Source organism: Camelus dromedarius, chromosome 13 (assembly GCF_036321535.1).
Source record: "Camelus dromedarius isolate mCamDro1 chromosome 13, mCamDro1.pat, whole genome shotgun sequence".
Taxonomy (NCBI): domain Eukaryota; kingdom Metazoa; phylum Chordata; class Mammalia; order Artiodactyla; family Camelidae; genus Camelus; species Camelus dromedarius.
The window spans coordinates 29,263,678-29,281,276 of NC_087448.1; positions in this window are offsets into that span (position 1 = coordinate 29,263,678).

Sequence of the window (17,599 nt, forward strand, 5' to 3'; positions counted from 1 at the left end):
GCCAGCTGGGCGGTTTCAGAGAGCACATCGTGCCTCAATTCTCATCTCTGCTTTTATTCAATGTACAGCCACATAAGCACACATCAAGAAAATTATCTTCCACTCTCAGGCCAAAAAACACAAATCCCCATGCTTATCAGGGCATAGCGAATAAAGATGCATGCCACAAGAATCTGAGCCCCTCGGTTCCCCAAACAGCAAGCTCAGAACCTCGCCTGGTCTGTTTTAGGAATAGGAGTGACCTATGAACAACACAAGCAGTCCATGGGAACCTTTATTAAGGACTTTAAATATAGGGCCGTGACCTTACTAACCCTTCTTGAATTTTTCCCACAACTGATCTGCTTTGTATATTATGCCTGCCTTGGCACATTTGCTCTTTTATAGCCCCAGGGATTTGTTTGGACCATGTTGTGCCATTGCTGGTGCATGCGTTAAGGGCTCTTTTTCTCAAGGTGCTGTCTTTCCAGGGCCAAAATGTCAAGAGATGTAGGTCAGGAGGGTAAAATGTTCAAGGCATTTTTTTTTTCCCTGATGCTGGCTGTGTAATATATTTACATGTCCATTTGCTCAATCATTTGGAAGGTATGTACCAAACGCTTCTCGTTGCTGAGGATTTAAGGGTATACGATACACGGCCACTTTATTTAAGCAGCACCTAACTGATTAGACTAACAGGTCTACGCACAGTTACAGGACAGGGAGGTGAGTGCCCTCCTTAAGGTGTGAGCACATGTGATTTAAGGATTGGGCTGGGGCATCCAAATCTCACCCTGATGGGGGCAGCAGAGAGAAGTTTCCACTGAGTGATGCTGAAAGAGTCTCAAAGGATGTGTAGCTTTCACTAGAGACAATATTTTTAAAAAGGCATTTCAGGCAAAAGAGCAAAATTTTCAGAGATGCAGAGGAGAAAAAAAAATCGTGTGGCGCACTCATGAACAGGGAGGTGTGTCACAGTTTGGCTGGGACATAAAATACGCCTGTAAGAGTGGCAGAGGACAAGGCTTCTGTGCAGTTTAAGGAGTTTGGACTTTATCTTACAGGAAACTTTTAAAGATTTTGAGCACAGGTATCTCCAGTGGGGGTTATGTTTCATAAAGATCATTCTAGCCAGAGTATGGGGAGGACTGATTGAAGCAAAATGGGACCCGAGGGGAGAAAACTTGTCATGAGGCGAGAAATGTTGAAGGAACCAACAAAGCAGCAACAGCAAGAATGGGGAAGAAGAAATGTTTCTGAGAAGTATAAAGGGATAGAATTTCCAAGCATCAAAGCTGACTGCGTGATGAGAGTGAGAGTGGGAGGTGCAGCTGCTGGTGGATCCCAGCGCAGGAGGCAGGGGGCTGGATCGGGAACGGTGCTTTTCTGAGCTGGGAAAGGAGGAAGGCTCAGTGAGAAAGAGAACAGTCTCAGTTTCAGATATGCTGAATATTTAAAGTCAGGTTTGTTAAAATGTAATTAATGCACACTAGAACTCACCTTTTCAATATACAGTTCTATGAATTTTGGCAAACGTGAACATTCATGAGCCATCACCAAAATTGAGACGGAGACTAAATATCCCTATCACTCCAAAATTTTCCCTGGTTCCTTTGTAGGTGAACACATTTCCCCACCCCAACCGGATGGAAACCACTAATCTTTTTCCTACAGCTTTTCATTTTCTAGAATGTCATTTAAATGGAATCATACAGCATGCATTTTTTTAAAAAAAATCTGTCTTCTTTTAATATCATGATTCAATATCGTGCTTTAATATCATGCTTTTGAGAGTCACAAAGTTACGGCAAGTATCTGTATTGTTAATTTTATTGATAAATTAGTATTCTATTCTGTATGTGTACCAAAATGTGTTTATTCATTCACTAGTTGGTGAACATTAATGTTCTTGCCAGTTTGGAGAGATTTGGAATAAATCTGTTACAAGCATTGACATGTAAGTGTTTATGTGAATTTTGGTTGTCGTTTCTGTTAGGTAATTACCTAGCAGTGGGATTGTTTAGTCATGTTGTAAATGTATGTTTAGCTTCATAAGAACCTGCCAAACTGTCTTCCAGCAATTTAGGATTGTCATTAGAAAAAAAAAATGTAGCCATTCTAAAAGGTGTGCAGTGAGATAGCATTGTGGCTTAAATTTGAATCTTCCTAATGATTAATGGCATTAGCATCTTTTCTTGTGCTTATTTGACATTTGTATATGTTTTTTGGGTGAAGTTTCCATCAAACATTTTTCCCACTTATTCTTATTGAGTTGTTTGTTTTCTCATTATTGAGTTTATATATTTATAAATATAATCAGGGTACGAGTCCTTTGTCAGATACGTGGTTTGCAAGTATTTTCATCCAATCTGTGGCTTATCCTTTTATTTCCTTAGTAGTGTCTTTGAAAGAGTTGAAGTTTTTGATTTTAACAAAATTCAATTTATCAATGGTTTCCTTTTTGCACTGGGATTTTGGTGTTGAATCTAAGTAATCTATATTTAATACAAACTACAAATGATTTTTCCTAAGTTTTCTTCTTAAAGTTTTATACTTCTATGATTTACACTTAGATCTATGATCCATTTTGAATTATTTTTTGCATCTGTTTCAAAATATGGATTGAAGTTCATTAAAAATTTTTTTTTTGCAAAGGAATGTTTAATTGTTCCAGAAATTCTTATTGAAAAGACTATCTTCTTTCCATTAAATTGCCTTTAGATCTTTGTCAAGAATCAATTGATGAAATGTATGTGGGTTTATAAATGTTCTTATTTCTTCATCTCTATATTAAAACCTTTTTGCAGCCTGGGATATTTTTAATATTGATTTTTTTCTTAACTCCTAAAATGACACTTTGCATATAAGAGATACTCCAAAAATGTTGGAGGTAGCAGAAAATAGATTTAAGAACGTCAGGAATTGAACTTGAATCCTACCAATTCTATTCATTAATGTGACTTTCAATTACATATCTTCTCTATATTCAAGTTTCCATATGTTTGAGAGTCACGGTATTTAGTTCATAGAATGTTGGGAGGATGAAATGAATGCAAGAAAGGGACTTGGTATTTGATACGATGATGTCTAGCATGTAGTAGGTGCTCCATAAAAAGATAGTTGTTTATGTAATTAAAATCAATTTAAGAACGATGAATATGGAAAAATGGATATCTAATTACATGAACTCAGTTCATGTTGCATATTTCCGAAAGAGTATCAAGACTTCCAGTCACCTATGACATAACAGCTGCTTTCAATTACGTGCTAATTTGAATAAACCAGTATCAACTCAGGGAGGTTGTATGAGGCAGGGGAAAAGACCAGGTAGGCACACAGCAGTCTGTTTCTTCTGGGCTGAACATCTCAGTAGCTCCGCCAGTGGGCCAAGGAATGGTAATTTTGTTACTGTTCTTGATTGCAGAGCAGAGCTGGTTTTTTCAGATGTAAGCCAATGTGGCTAGGTTGAAAGATCCTGTGTGTAGCGGAAAGGTTTTTTCCCGTTGCTACGAGGGTATTCCAACCTGCCGCTGCCTTTGACACACCACTGACATCCTTGCAGATTTCCTTCCCTGTCCTTTCCATTAATATAAAGATTGTGAAACGTGGTCTAAAAATATCTGGGGGCTGAACGGAAGATTTTTGTAGGACAACAGGGTGTATCACGGGAGCTACCTTGACCACTTGTGTATTGTTAGACATTCATCCATTTCCCAAGACCACACGGATCAGGTGGTAGAAGCCAAGCCAGGGTATGGCCCCCCGGGCAGACTGACATGCTGCCGCCAGAGCCACTGAGTCACTGTTACCAGAATTGTCTCACTTAATTGTCCATTTTGTGAGATTTTCCTTCTACTCAATGCAAAGTCTCATGGAACTTTAAGCTCAGACACAAAATTTATGGGTGAACATATTGAGACCGGGCAGTTTTACTAGGATAGGAGTCTAAGCAGATGGCTTTCCCTAGAAAACTACATCTTCTGGCTGAACCTGGCCTGTGCCCTGGCTGCATGTGTTGGCCACTAAGGGATTCAGAATCCCTGGAGAGGACCCATGGACAGCGTGTTGACAGCCACGGCGTGACTGTGCCACGGATGCATGGCCGTCTCTCAGTGGTGGAATGGAGGGCACCCCTGCTGTAGATCTCTTGGGATTAGAGTTGGACCTTTTAAAACACCCTTAAAACCCTCACTGTTTATTTTTCCATCTCGAGGTTCAAAAACTGCACCCAAGATCTTTCCAAATGAAATGCATGCACAGAAGAAAAGTTTTTATTTCGGGAAGACACAGCAAATTCTGCTAAACCTTACCAGCACCCTGGCGATTCTCTTAGGTTGGAATGAGCTGTAACTGATAGCTTGATTCGAACTGGAACATTCTTGGACTACCGACACTCACAAACCAACCATGATAACAACAACAAAAACACTGCAGATTCACTTTCTCAGGAATTTTTTTCTTGACCCAATATTATCAGTGGGTGCATTTCCTTTGGTGGTATACCAGCAGGGCCAGCTTCATGGGTCTGAAGCCTGTGCAGCCAAGGTTCTCTGGGCGTAGAAGGTTCTCATGCTTATCTTAATGCTTGGCTGTTGCCATCTTAAAATTCTGAATAATTAAAAAAAATTTATGTAAACACTTTCATTTCATTATAAAATATTGCATAACATCTCATTATAAAACAAACACTTAGTAATCTCCACCATATTAAGGAAGAGTACATTCCATCACCCCGGGGATTCCTTTCCCAATCATAAATCCTCTCTCTCCTTTAAAGTTAACCATTTTCCAGGAAATTATAATAATTGCTTTCTTGCTTTTCTGTGTATGGATTTTTCTATTAAAAAAAGATACTTTTATATCTTTGATAAACTTAATGATTTTTACTTCCTTTTCTTGCTTATGATACTGGTGAAACTTCCAGGCCAGCTTGATTAGAAATAGGAAAAAAAAAAAAAACAGGCATCTTTCTGTCATTCCCAACTTCAAAAAGGAAGGTTTCAGTATTTCACCATTAAGTGTATTGCTTACTTACAAATGTTTTAAAAATACACTAACAGACTAAGGAATTTCCCTCTTCTTTATAATCCACTATCATTTTCATTTTGAGCAAAAATTACTGAAATGAACAAATATCTGAATAATTTTCTTAACAAGAGGCCCTGCATGTTCATTTGGCATTGGGCCCTGTCCTGGCCAGCATTCTAGGCTGCAAACTGAAGCATAGGAGCGGTTCTTTGGAAGGATAGTCGTGATTAATGGTCAATGGCAAACCTCAGGTAACCATATTGAGAGATACTAGAACTGCTGGACACTTCATACCCCCTTCCAGATCCTGCTCCAGGGGAAGGGTGGTCAGACAGTGCTGCTGTCCCCACCACTACACACAGGCGCCACTGCCACCAGGGAAGGTGCCCAAGCCATGCCTGCTCCTATGCACTACTTATTCCCAATTCATACTTCTGGTTGGGAAACTCTGGCTTGCTGAGCATAAGTTATTATTTCTGGCTTGAGGGAAGAAATAAATATGCTCTTCTACCTTCTATACTGAGAATGGACCCTGCCAACTACCAGGACCTGCACAGGGATTCATTCCCCAGCATCAGGGAACAGAGGATGGATTATATCCTGAACAGCTAAAACACAGTGAACGAAAGGGACAGGTGTTCACCTCACCTGACTTCTAAGATCCTGCACTTTTGGGTTCTCTAAATATCTGATCAGTCTTTCTCTGTGTTCTTTTCTGTCTCCTCTTTGCTGGTTCTTTCATGGTGTTGCCCTCAGAATGCTCTTTTGATTCTTGCTTACCTATGTTTCTTGGCCAGCTCTTCCTCACGTGTCTGATGACTCAATGTCTCTGAAATCAGCTTAACCCATGTTCCTCTCTCATGCTGTCAACCGCCCTCAGAGCATTTCTATGTAACATGATTGAAATTAGGAAATGCTCTTTATATCATAATCCAAATAAGCCTAATTCAGTTCCATGATGGACTAGACACACAGTGAGAGGTAGCCACTGGCATGTTCCTGAAAACAGAATTTGTTTGGCATCTAGTGCTATGGAGACTAAATATCTTTATTCCAATTATTAATCTAAGGAATGGAGTTTATATAGTGAGGAGACTAATTGGGAATACCTAATTTTGATTTTCCTCCAGGGTGATTCCATAGGAGAAATGCAATCACTGTAACTATTCAGCTGGGATTTTGTGTTTGAATATTTGTTCTAGATACATGTGATGCAGTCTTATATTTCTTCTGAAATTATTATAGACTTTCTTTCAGTTATTTTTGCATTGACTACATATTTATTGAGCCTTTGATAAAGTCCTTTTAATTTGCACATCATTGAGAAATCCATGCACTATCTGGTTCAAAGGCGAGCCAGGCAGGTTTGAATAAGCTTTACATAAGCCAAGGAGTATGGCCATTCTACTTTAATTTCACCATTTTTTCAGGATCATATTGAATTTTACTGGGGCCTGTCTTAAGGCTCTGTCTTGTCACCTTTCTGAAAAGTACACGAGAACAGGAAGACAGATGAAGGTGGAAGCAGAGGACAATAAGGAAGGATAACATACACCAAAGTTAAGACATCATCCCAGTTTTTCCACTCACTTTCTCACCTTGTCTTTCTTCGCTGCTGCAGCATGAACTGTAAGCAGAAAAGGTGATGAGGTCTTAGTGCATCACATACTAACAAGCGCTCCTTAATTCGACTTTGTGCCGTACTTTTATTAAAGTTAATGTATTCTGTCGAGCATTTTCCCCAAATAGTCTGATCATTTGAAATATAATTTTGATATTATCTCCCAAATTCAATATTTTTACTGCTACCTACTATTCAATTTTTTGTAATGATGCAACCAATTTAAATGCCTTCCTTGTGAACAGCTTTTATTTTCATGGTGTGTGTCTTAGTCTGTTCATAGGTGTTTATTTAAAAATATCACCCATGAATACTTTTGGTTTCATGCAATATTTTAGATATTAAATCAATATGTAAAATCTTGCAGGGAGTTTCATCATCATAGGAATAATTGAACAGACTATGGACCAGCATGCAGACTCAGACAATTATGGGAGATAAAAAGTAGAAGAGCTTTTAAAACAGAAAAACACATCAGGCTTATAACACACAGGCTCAGATTTCCGATTTTTTACATGCATTTTGTTATCTTAGTTATTATATGCTTGTCTTATTCTGAGGACAACTCAAAAACAGAGCACAGTAGTGAGAAGGAATGAGAGTGAGAGAATTCAGCTCCAATGCAACTCTTTAAATGGAATGTATATTTTAGCAATTTCTAACACTTAAGATTTTACACTTTGGTATCATGAGACTTTGGTTGATAAATTTTATGCACCCCTTACCCTCAGTCCCTTCTCTCCCCTAGTAGGGTCAAACTCTGGTCATCAGGGAATGTTTTTCTCTTCTTCCATCAATTTTGAGTTTGATTTTAGAAGATCACCTTAGCTTCCACTTTAGGCTGTTAAAATTAAAGGAAAACTGAATAAATAACTCCAAGATATTTTGTTTCTTAAGTTAGGTGTGGAAAGGGTGCCTGCAAATTGTCAGAGGAATTAAAACCATATTAATATGTTATTCAATTATTAAAAATAATTCCTCCATGACATTCAAAATACTGAAATGAATGAACAACTCATTAAAGAGGTCTTTTATGAAGAAAATAATATTTTTCTTTCATTGTTTTCTTGGAAGGATTATCTATGGTTTTAAAATTGGTTGTAATAAAAAGAACATATACCACAGAATAGTGTGTTACAGATCACATAGTCCACACTATAGAAGAGATCAACTTTTTCAGAAAATGTGACCAGCCTTACCCAAAACCTCATGTAAATTTGTATACAAAAACAACTAACTTTTTTGATCATAAAGAATTATTACTCAAATCTTCTCTGTATATGTTTAGCTCTATGTCAAGAGTCTTCAAATCACTGTTCTGCATTTGTTATTTATAATATACTATAATTTCTAATATTGTCTGCACTTACTTTATTTCTACTTATAAAATTTGTGGGCATTAATTTTACTAACTGTCCCTAACTTACCTGATCATTTCAAGCAGATCACTCTGAAATAATTCAGCACAGTAGTGGGACATCCTAAAACAAATACATGGTGAGATTAGCCACTGGAATTTGTCAGGTTTCTCATAACTCAACATGTCAGTAGTGAAAGCAGGTTCAGTCCTGCTGAATCACCAGTGAAGCACACAACACAAATCATTTCTTTTCCCCATTGCCGCAAAACTAGGTAACCCTCCCCAAGTAAAGTATAATTTGAGTAGTATTCTGTATGGAAATGCTGTTTACTCTTATATATATATATATATAAAAAAGCTAGGCTTTGCCATAAGTGCTTCCTACCATTATGGGGATCACAGGGGCTGAGCCCACAAGGCCATGGTGAAGAGGGCTAAGGTGTCATTTTCATCAAGTGGAAAATTTCCTTCTCAGCTTATCAAATAACAACAGAATTGTCAGAGGCATTTCCCCTGGAGATAGCTGTCTCTCTTTTACAGTATTTGAGGAAGATTTATCAAGACTTGAAATAATAACTATTCTCTGGCAAAAACAACTTTTAAAAAATTTTTCTTCATTAATTGATGTATAAGTGATGATCTTGCAAAAGGATGACCCCTTACAGATTCAAAGACATTGTTTGATAATAAATGGCTGTTCAATTTGAACCCATATTTCACCTTTCAGGAATCAATGGGAGATGAATTCAAGTAACACATGCCAGTTTCCTTTATTAATTTTGTGAAGCTTGTAAAAATATAGAATATCTGCTACTGGCAGAGATGTTGAAAAAAGTAAGTATTTTGTATTCTGCTCTTGAGAAAGTAGAGAGATACACTTCCCAGGTGGAAATTTTGACAGTACAAATCAAACTTCTTTAGATTGTTTATGTCCCTTGACTCATAGAATTTATGCTAAGAAAAATATTTTGATTATAAAAAATTCTAAAAAATAATTATGAAGGTACACAAGAGTTTATGTACAAGAATGGCAAATAGGATGCTTTTGATGATAATAAAACATTGGAAATAACTATATGTACAACTAAAGATTAATTTTAAAATGTGATCCACATGGGCTATGTAGCCATTCAAATTTACGGGATACTTAAAGAGATATTTATGACAATGTTAATTGAAAAAAAAGCAAATTAAGAAACAGTATCTATATTGCAATGCTTATATAAAATAAAACTGGAGGGATATACATCAATGTGTATTATCAATAGAATGGACAAATAATTTATGGCATATTCCATGGAGGGATATTATAATACAAAGAAAATAAATGAACTGTAACTAAACAGAACAATAGGGCATAATCTTACAAAAGCAACATTGAATAAAACAAGTAAGAAACACAGGGATACATACAGCATGACTCTATTTAAACATACCCTAGAAACAGGCAAAACTAATCAATAGCATTAGGGAGGCACACATGGAAGGTAAACAAAAGGAAAGCAGGGAATAAGTGTGGCACAGCTCAAGATAGTGGTTACCTTTGAGGAAGAGGGGAAGGGTAGTGGAAAGAAAGAGACACAGAAAAGACACATTTTCTGGGGTGAAAACAATGTTAAATTTCTTGACCTGGGGAGTAGTTACATGACTATTCACTTTGTATCTATTTGCTAAACTATAAATATAGGTTTTAGGTATATTATATAACTATATTATATTTCATTACAGAAAAACATTTAAATTTGTATCAGAGGAGACCTCTGGTTGTAGGATTTCAGGTTATCTTAGTTATATTCATATATATATATATATAAGTTTTCTATAATGAAGATTTATCACTTTAAAATTAACCCCTCCTAAGAATTATACCCTAGTGTTAACTCTGGGATAAGTATTGTTGTGTGTATGGCTATATACAGTGGTTAACATTTTGGTGACTATATAATTTCCTTATCAGTATTAATTTCTTGTTGAAGGCAATTTAGAAAACTTTCTTAACAAGCTCTAAGAAAACAACATTCAGAAAGTTGATAGAAAAAGGGCTCAACTGGTGTAGTAGCTTAATTACACTAGTGAGCAGTTGAGGATAGGATTTCTGTCTTAACAGTCATATGATTTTCCTTTATTTTAAACATTTAATGGTCCTTATGAACTAGCTTAGAGTTTTTCTCGTTATAGTCTTTAACCATGAGAGCAAGCAACTTGGTAAAAATGTAGCATGTTTTCATTTAACCAAGAATTACCTAAAAATGTGGTTTTAAATGCATTGTGTAATTGCTGTCATCCTGATGTACACTATTTTTATTCCCTGAAGGCCTGTAGTGATTTGGTGCTAGGAAGCTGACAGTTCTTCTCAAGACTATTTGTCCCTAGTGGAAGAAGTAGGGAAATAGAGAGGTTGTGTTTTACCCCAGGAAGCTGAGTTGAGCTCTGCTTCTCTCTCTCCTAGGACCAGGCCACTGAGAAGGGTAGCTCAGCACACACACTGCAAAAAGGCTCAGGCATCAGGAGGCAATAAAATTTGGTAGAGTGTCCACTAGCACAGGCTTGGACTTTGTTCCAGAACTACAGTCTCCAGGAGGAAGGGACTGTATCCTTCCTCTGAAGGCTGGCTTGCTTTCTTTGTTCCTTCCTTCCTTTCCTTCCTTCCCTTCCTCCCCTTCCTTCCTCCCTTCCTCCCTCCCTTCCTCCCTTCCTTCCTTTCCTTCCTTCCCTTCCTTCTCTTCCTCCCTTCCTCCCTTCCTTCCTTTCTTCCTCCCTTCCTTCCTTTCTTCCTTTCTTTCTCTCTTCCTTCCTTTCTTTCTCTCTTCCTTCCTTTCTTTCTCTCTTCCTTCCTTCCTTCCTTCCTCCCTCCCTTCCTCCCTTTCTTCCTCCCTTCCTTCCTTTCTTTCTCTCTTCCTTCCTTTCTTTCTTTCTTTCTTTCTTTCTTTCTTTCTTTCTTTCTTTCTTTCTTTCTTTCTTTCTTTCTTTCTTTCTTTCTTTCTTTCTTTCTTTCTTTCTTTCCTTCCTTCTTTCTTTCTTTCCTTCTTTCTTTTCTTCTTTTGAACTTGTCTTCCCAGGGTGGACCTTTTAAAATCTTACACCAAGGTTTCTATAAGGTAACATCACCATGCCTATGACTCTATCTGGGTAGCCAGCAGAGCAGTGTTGTCTTGCACTGAGATGGTTCACTGAGCTTAAATGAAAATATACTACTGACAAATTTCATTTCATTCTTGGGAGCCACAGGGAGATGTTGATAGATAGGACTGACATCTAGAGATGGTGTGGGTTAGCCAAGTTCAAGCCAGGACTCTTGACTTTTCAACCAACACTGTGTCCACTGTATTAGTTTTCCTCTTGCTGCTATAACAAACTACCAAGGACTGTGGCTTAAAGCTGTACACATTTATTTCGTTCTAATGGTGGAGATAAGAAGTCCAAAATCAGTTTCACTAGACCAAATCAAGGTATCCACAAGGCTGTGCTTCTTCCCAAGGCTCTCAGAAAATCCATCTCTTTGTATTTTCCAGCTTCTGGGGTTACGATTCTTATAATCATGACCTCTCTATGGAAAAAATGGACATTCTTTCAGTGCAGATCTTTCTGTCTCCCAACAGTTTCTTTTTTAGGCCTTAAAATGTGTCAAGGACTCCATTCCAGTGTGTGTGTGTCTGTGCACTACCTACCAGAAGATAGCATTAGATTCCACAGATTAAAGGCTCAGTCCCACAAGACTGCCTTCAACTTAAAGATGCCAGTAGCAAGTCCAGGTTGCTACCTGTGCTTCTGACTACTGACTGTAAATCAGAAGTTCTCACTATCTTCAACTTGGGTTCAATTCATTTCTAGAGATGCTCATAGAACTCAGGAAACCTGTTCACTCACTAGATTACTGGTTTATTACAATAGACATTAAAGGATACAAATCAACAGCTAAATGAAGAGATGCATAGAGCAGGGTGTGGGAAAGACTGGGGAGCTTCCATGCCCTTTCTGGGCCACTCTTCCTGGTTCACCACATATTCAGTGACCAGGAAGTTCTCCAAACTCAAGTACTTTGGGGTATTTTTGGAGCCTCCATTACATAGGTGTGGTTAAATCATTGGCCACTTGTGATTGAACTCAATCTACAGCCCCTCTCCCACCAGGAGTTTGGGGGTGGAACTGAGAGTACCAACCCTCTGCATGGTTGACTCCACTGGGAACTGGTCCTCATCCTTAGGTGTGACTTAAAAGCACCTCATTAACATAACAGATGGCACCTCTATTGCTCTTAACACTTAGGAGATACCAAGAGTTTTAAGAGCTCTGTGTGAGAAATGAGATGAAGGTTAAATAAATATTTTTTGTTACAAATCGTAATGTCACAGAACCATTTCATTCAGAGTATTTCTTTATTTATTTTGTGGGAAACTGCTTTCTCTTTATTTAGGCCTTAGGAAGAAAATTGACTTTGGTCATAGACTGTTTTTAAAACAAATCCTGGCCCCTCCATCCATCTTCAAAGCCAGCAAGGCAACATCTTGTTTCAGTCTTCACATTGCCTTCTTCTCTGTAGTCAAATCTCTCTTTACCTCACTCTTATAATGGCACTTCTGATTACATTTAAGGGCTACCTAAATAATCCAAGATAATCTTCCCACCTCAAGATAACTATTCATATCTGCAAATTCTCTTTTTTCATATAAGAATATTCTTAGGTCCTAGGGATTAGAATCTGGATATCTTTGGGGTCCATTATTCAGCCTACCACATGTGCCATGCTCCCAGCTTGATTACATAACATGGTAAAGCCTATTAATTATGTATTGGAGAGTATATGGCATTAAGTTGATTATATGTGAGATATATATGAGAACTAATTGTGAGGAAAAGTAACCAAATATCATTTACAGTGTGGAAGTAGAAGAATGTTTTTAAGATATCTTGGAAAAAGGGAAAGGGATGTTAGAAAGAATATGGAATTATCTGTCAAAATGCCTCTAGATCCTTCAATTGACTGGTTGGTTAAGTAACACTGAGTAAGTCATTGAATATTTGTGGGCATCATGGCTTTAAAATGACGACACTGGATTTGGTAACCTGTATGATTTCTTCTATCTTTAATTTTTGTGCATGCATTTATCATTACAATACATTACTGAATAACTGCCATGTATAAGAGCAAGCACTCTTGTAAACTGTGGAGATGGAAGGATGAAAAGAAAGTTTACTGATACTTCTACTCTGTGAGTTTATTTTAAAAGATATTGAAAAATGAGGATGGCATAAAATATCTAAGTATTAAACAAGTGCATTAAACTTAGACAAGAATCTGTGTGTATTATTTACCAAGAAGAAGGTGAAATAAACTGGCAAGATACAAGATGAGAGGGAAGCATCTTTTCTGTGTAACACATACTCTTATTTATGTTTAGGAAAAAAGCTTTTTAATATTGTAAGGTTTCCAATAATTGATAAGCAGTTTCAAATTAAATAGTAGAAAAAAATCACAGAAATAATTGTGTTACTGTATTTTGAATGTATAAAATTTAAATCCATTGTCTAATTATGTGAGAAAACAGCCTTGTATACTGGATAATGACAGAATTATTCCAACATATATAGTTTAGGTACAAAAAGTTGAATATTTATACCTTGACTAAACTTTTTTAGAGCTGATAGAAATTCTAGAGATCATGCATAAATTTCTTTTTTTAAAAAATAGATAAAAATGATACTCAGAAACTCCCAAACATTTACTAAAATAGATAAGAACAAAACCTAAATGTCTTTTTTTCTCATGTCAGTGTTGTTAACCTAAACCAATAAACAGCCAGTTATTGTACCAGCAAAACAGAGTAGCAAAGAATTGCAATTCAGGACATTCAGCTATGGTGAACCACATACAAGTTCTACAAGTCTGTTAAAGCAAAGGAGAGGAAACTATAGAGGAGAAAGGAAAGTTGGGAGGGGCTGTTATAAACAAAAAGTCCATTGGATGAAACTGGGAATTTGAAGTATAGTGGCTTTTCATTGGCTAAGTTATGACAGTTTCTCATTGGCTAAGCTGTTGCCATGCAAGGAGAAAGTCTTTCTCCTGCTGGCAACAGTGAAGTAGTATCACTTCCTGCCAGAAATTCAAGTTGGCTCTTCCTTTGGGATCTATGCTGACTACCAGTGACACATGCATGAGAACTACCCCTGCTGAACTCCCAACTCCATTTTAATAAGCCTTTCCTTTATTAATTTTCACAATATTTTGCCCTATAAAATACTGCCCCCCTCAAATTAGAGGGAGCTATGAAGTGCTTCAAATATGTTACATCTGTAAATTAACTCCAAAGAAATCCAGAGAAAAGCAAAAACTTCACAGATTAACAATATTGTGAAATTGTTCCTATATACTGACAATAATTTTACTTTCTGCCCGTGACAACATAAACCAAGTATTATAGTGGGGTAAAAGTTTATAGCAAGTCAGGAAACCTGATCTGCTACTTGCTAAAAGTGCAACCTTGGGGGAAAGTGTTTAAATTCTCAGGCCTCTGTTTCTTCATCTGTAAAACAAAGGAGTTGAATGAAATAAACTTAAATGAAAAATATTAGGATGACTCCTTGAAGTAAAGTGCAATGTTATGAAATTCAAAACAGAGATAAGGAGCTCACAGAAAGGTAAATTGAGGTTTATTGATCAGTCTACATATCCTTTCTTGGTGTGAGTCTTGTTAGGAATTGATATCTTGAGATGTGAGTTTAAAGCCAAGATTTTGAGGAACTTGACTGGCTTATTGTGTCTTTTACCATCATCACCTACCATGGGGCAGATTATTGTGAATTACTGCATGAATCTCATACTTTAAAACCTAGAGGAATTTTGTTTTTAATACCATCACAATCTTCCTCATCCAACAATTTTTATGATTTTAGGAGTAGGTATTGTTTAATTCTTTTTGTATTATGGAATCAAAAAATGGATTTACATCGTTTTGTATTTAATTATGGCTATTTCAAGAAACATGTTTCTTGCCTACAGACCATTGCTCTTTCCCTTTGGCTATTTATTTAATTTTATGTGTCATACCCTCTTTATGTCCCATTTGGGGAGGAGCCTAGGGAAAAGAGAACGGTTCTATGTAAAAGATGTTTACTTAAAAAAAAAAAAGACATTCATTGTAATGAGATATTCACTGAACACAAACGTCTTTCACACTGGGTGAGAGAATCATTGTAAAATGTCTAAAATCCATGAAAAGCATATATGTTGAATCCTTTCTTGTTAGTTTAGTTTCATCTCTTCTAGTTAACTCTTAACATTAGTTTCATCTCTTCTATTTAACTCTTCTTTTTTCTGTTTCTAAAATGGCCACATTATTCAGAACAACCCCCCTTGGGAAGAAAAATTCCCCAATACACTAGAGAAAAATATCAAAGAAATTTCGCTACAAATGAGACCATGACACCAGTGATTTAGATGGGATAGCATGTTCTGGGTTTCAGCAATAAGATAACAGCTCCCTTGGCTTCTGCTCTTGGAGAGGTTTGAGCTATTCTGGCAGCTCCCTGGCATGATTTAAGGCAGTGATTCTGGCATGCTGTTCGTACTAAAGCAGAGACAGAGCAGTGCGGGGACCAGTGAAAGGCTTGCTTGCCATGGATAGAAGAGCTGTGGAGAAATACAAAGAGCTATTTAAACTTGTGGTCAACAATTGAAATTTTCGTAGTTTGGTAATTGAAAATAAGAGACCTTGTATCAAGGCAAGGCAACCATTTGAGGCAACAAGTATTTAAGAAAATTATTGAGTTTAGTCAGTCACTAGATTTGAAACAGGAGAGAAGGGCACAGGGCACAACCATTACAAGAATGACGCATCAAGTGAGGATAGGACATAGAACTGGTTAGAACAAACTCGGACCAAGATGGCAGAAGATTTGACTTCCAGTAGAACTTGAGCCTCATTATAGGCTCATTGTAATTCATCAGCGTGGTAAATGACACCCACAGGCGCCATGACTATTCCCAGGCTGACTATAAAAGGCCAAAATGTGGGCTGGTGCCCAACTGTTTCCGCCTCTTCCCAAATAGTTGGAATAATCCTCCCACTTGTCAGCATATGAAATTACCAAACCCATAAAAACAAAATACCCTTGCACCCAGGGGCTGTTCTCACTTTCCTAGAGGACCCCACACTCTGCAGCTGCCTCTCTTGCCTTCTGAGGTGGCCTGCACTCTGTCTACGGAGTGTGCATCTCCCTGAGTAAATCTACTTTCCCTCTACTATAGCTCGCTCTTGAGTTCTTTCCTGCATGAGACAAGAACGTATTTGCCAGTAACAGATAGAAAGTGCTGGTCTCTGCCCTGGAAAAGCTAACTAGTTGATGGTGCTGGATGATGTAGCTGGGTTTATAAGATGCAAAGTAAGTGCTTCTGATGTAGGATGTCACTAGATGTCACTCTGGATTTCGTTATTTGGTAGTCTTAAGATTTCAGCAGCTTTGCCATTTTGCTACCAATGCCTCTTGCAGAACTTGAATAGACAACGTGAAATGTGCGTGAATAACAGGGAACTGCTGACTGCATGTCAATTTTTGAGTGTGTGACTTCTATTGATCATTCATTATTGACATGAAGGTCTCTGGCGTCTTTGCGTTTTCACTTTAAACTCTTTCTCAGCTAAAATTTCCAAGCATCTGAACAGGGAGGCCTTGAAGAATGGGATGATTCAGGTCTCACAGGATGTTTTACAAAGTACTTTGACCTCTATAAGAAATCATGGGTACTTTTCATAAAGACTCAACAACTGCTTTGAATAAAAATTCAAATGCCAAACGCAGAAAAGAAAGTACCTTCTTTTCATATTTAAACGGTTTAATTTGCACCTAACTGGGTTTACGAATAGCTAAGAATAACTTTGATGAGAACAATTCTTGCATTTTTATTGTTATGTTTTATAAATCTACGTGTTCTATTTGGTTGGAAGCTGGTAAAATTGGAGTCTCCCCCGACCCCATGGTGACAAATGACATACTCTACAGTATCCTGTGATTGTGGATCTGTGATTTTATTTCTTTTAGCTTTGTATACATTAATTAGGTATACACAATCAGAGCTGAGTGCAGAGGCAGCTAAATAAACAAATGACACTGTGGAAAGGTCTTTCTGCATACTAATCACATCCTACATCTGCAAGCAAAAGCTCTATAAATCGATTTGCTCTTTCACATCAAAAGACAAACGGTGATGCAAGTCAGCAGTTCCTTTGTCAAAGTCACGGAGATTGCTGTTCTTCACAAACGCATCTTTACAAAGCTGGATTCAACCATTTGACGATTAGCATTATTGGCAACTCTTCAGAGAAGATTCGTCAAGTGATTTGCCATTAGATTGGTTACCATTTTTATGATGCTGCTCCATGAAATCTAACTAAAAGTGATTAACATTTGAATCCTTGCTCAGAGGATGAGGAAGTCAGCAAGAGAAAAGAAGTCCTCTGATGCCAGAGACACTGTGCCATCCTTGTGTGTGTGTGGGCTACTGTCAGCCACAAGGCATGGCTGCCAGGACCTGCCACGAAATGGATGCTCGGTGATGGGCATTTCTAAAGGAAGCCCGCAAGAATGGGTACTTGATTTGCTGTATTCATGCTAAA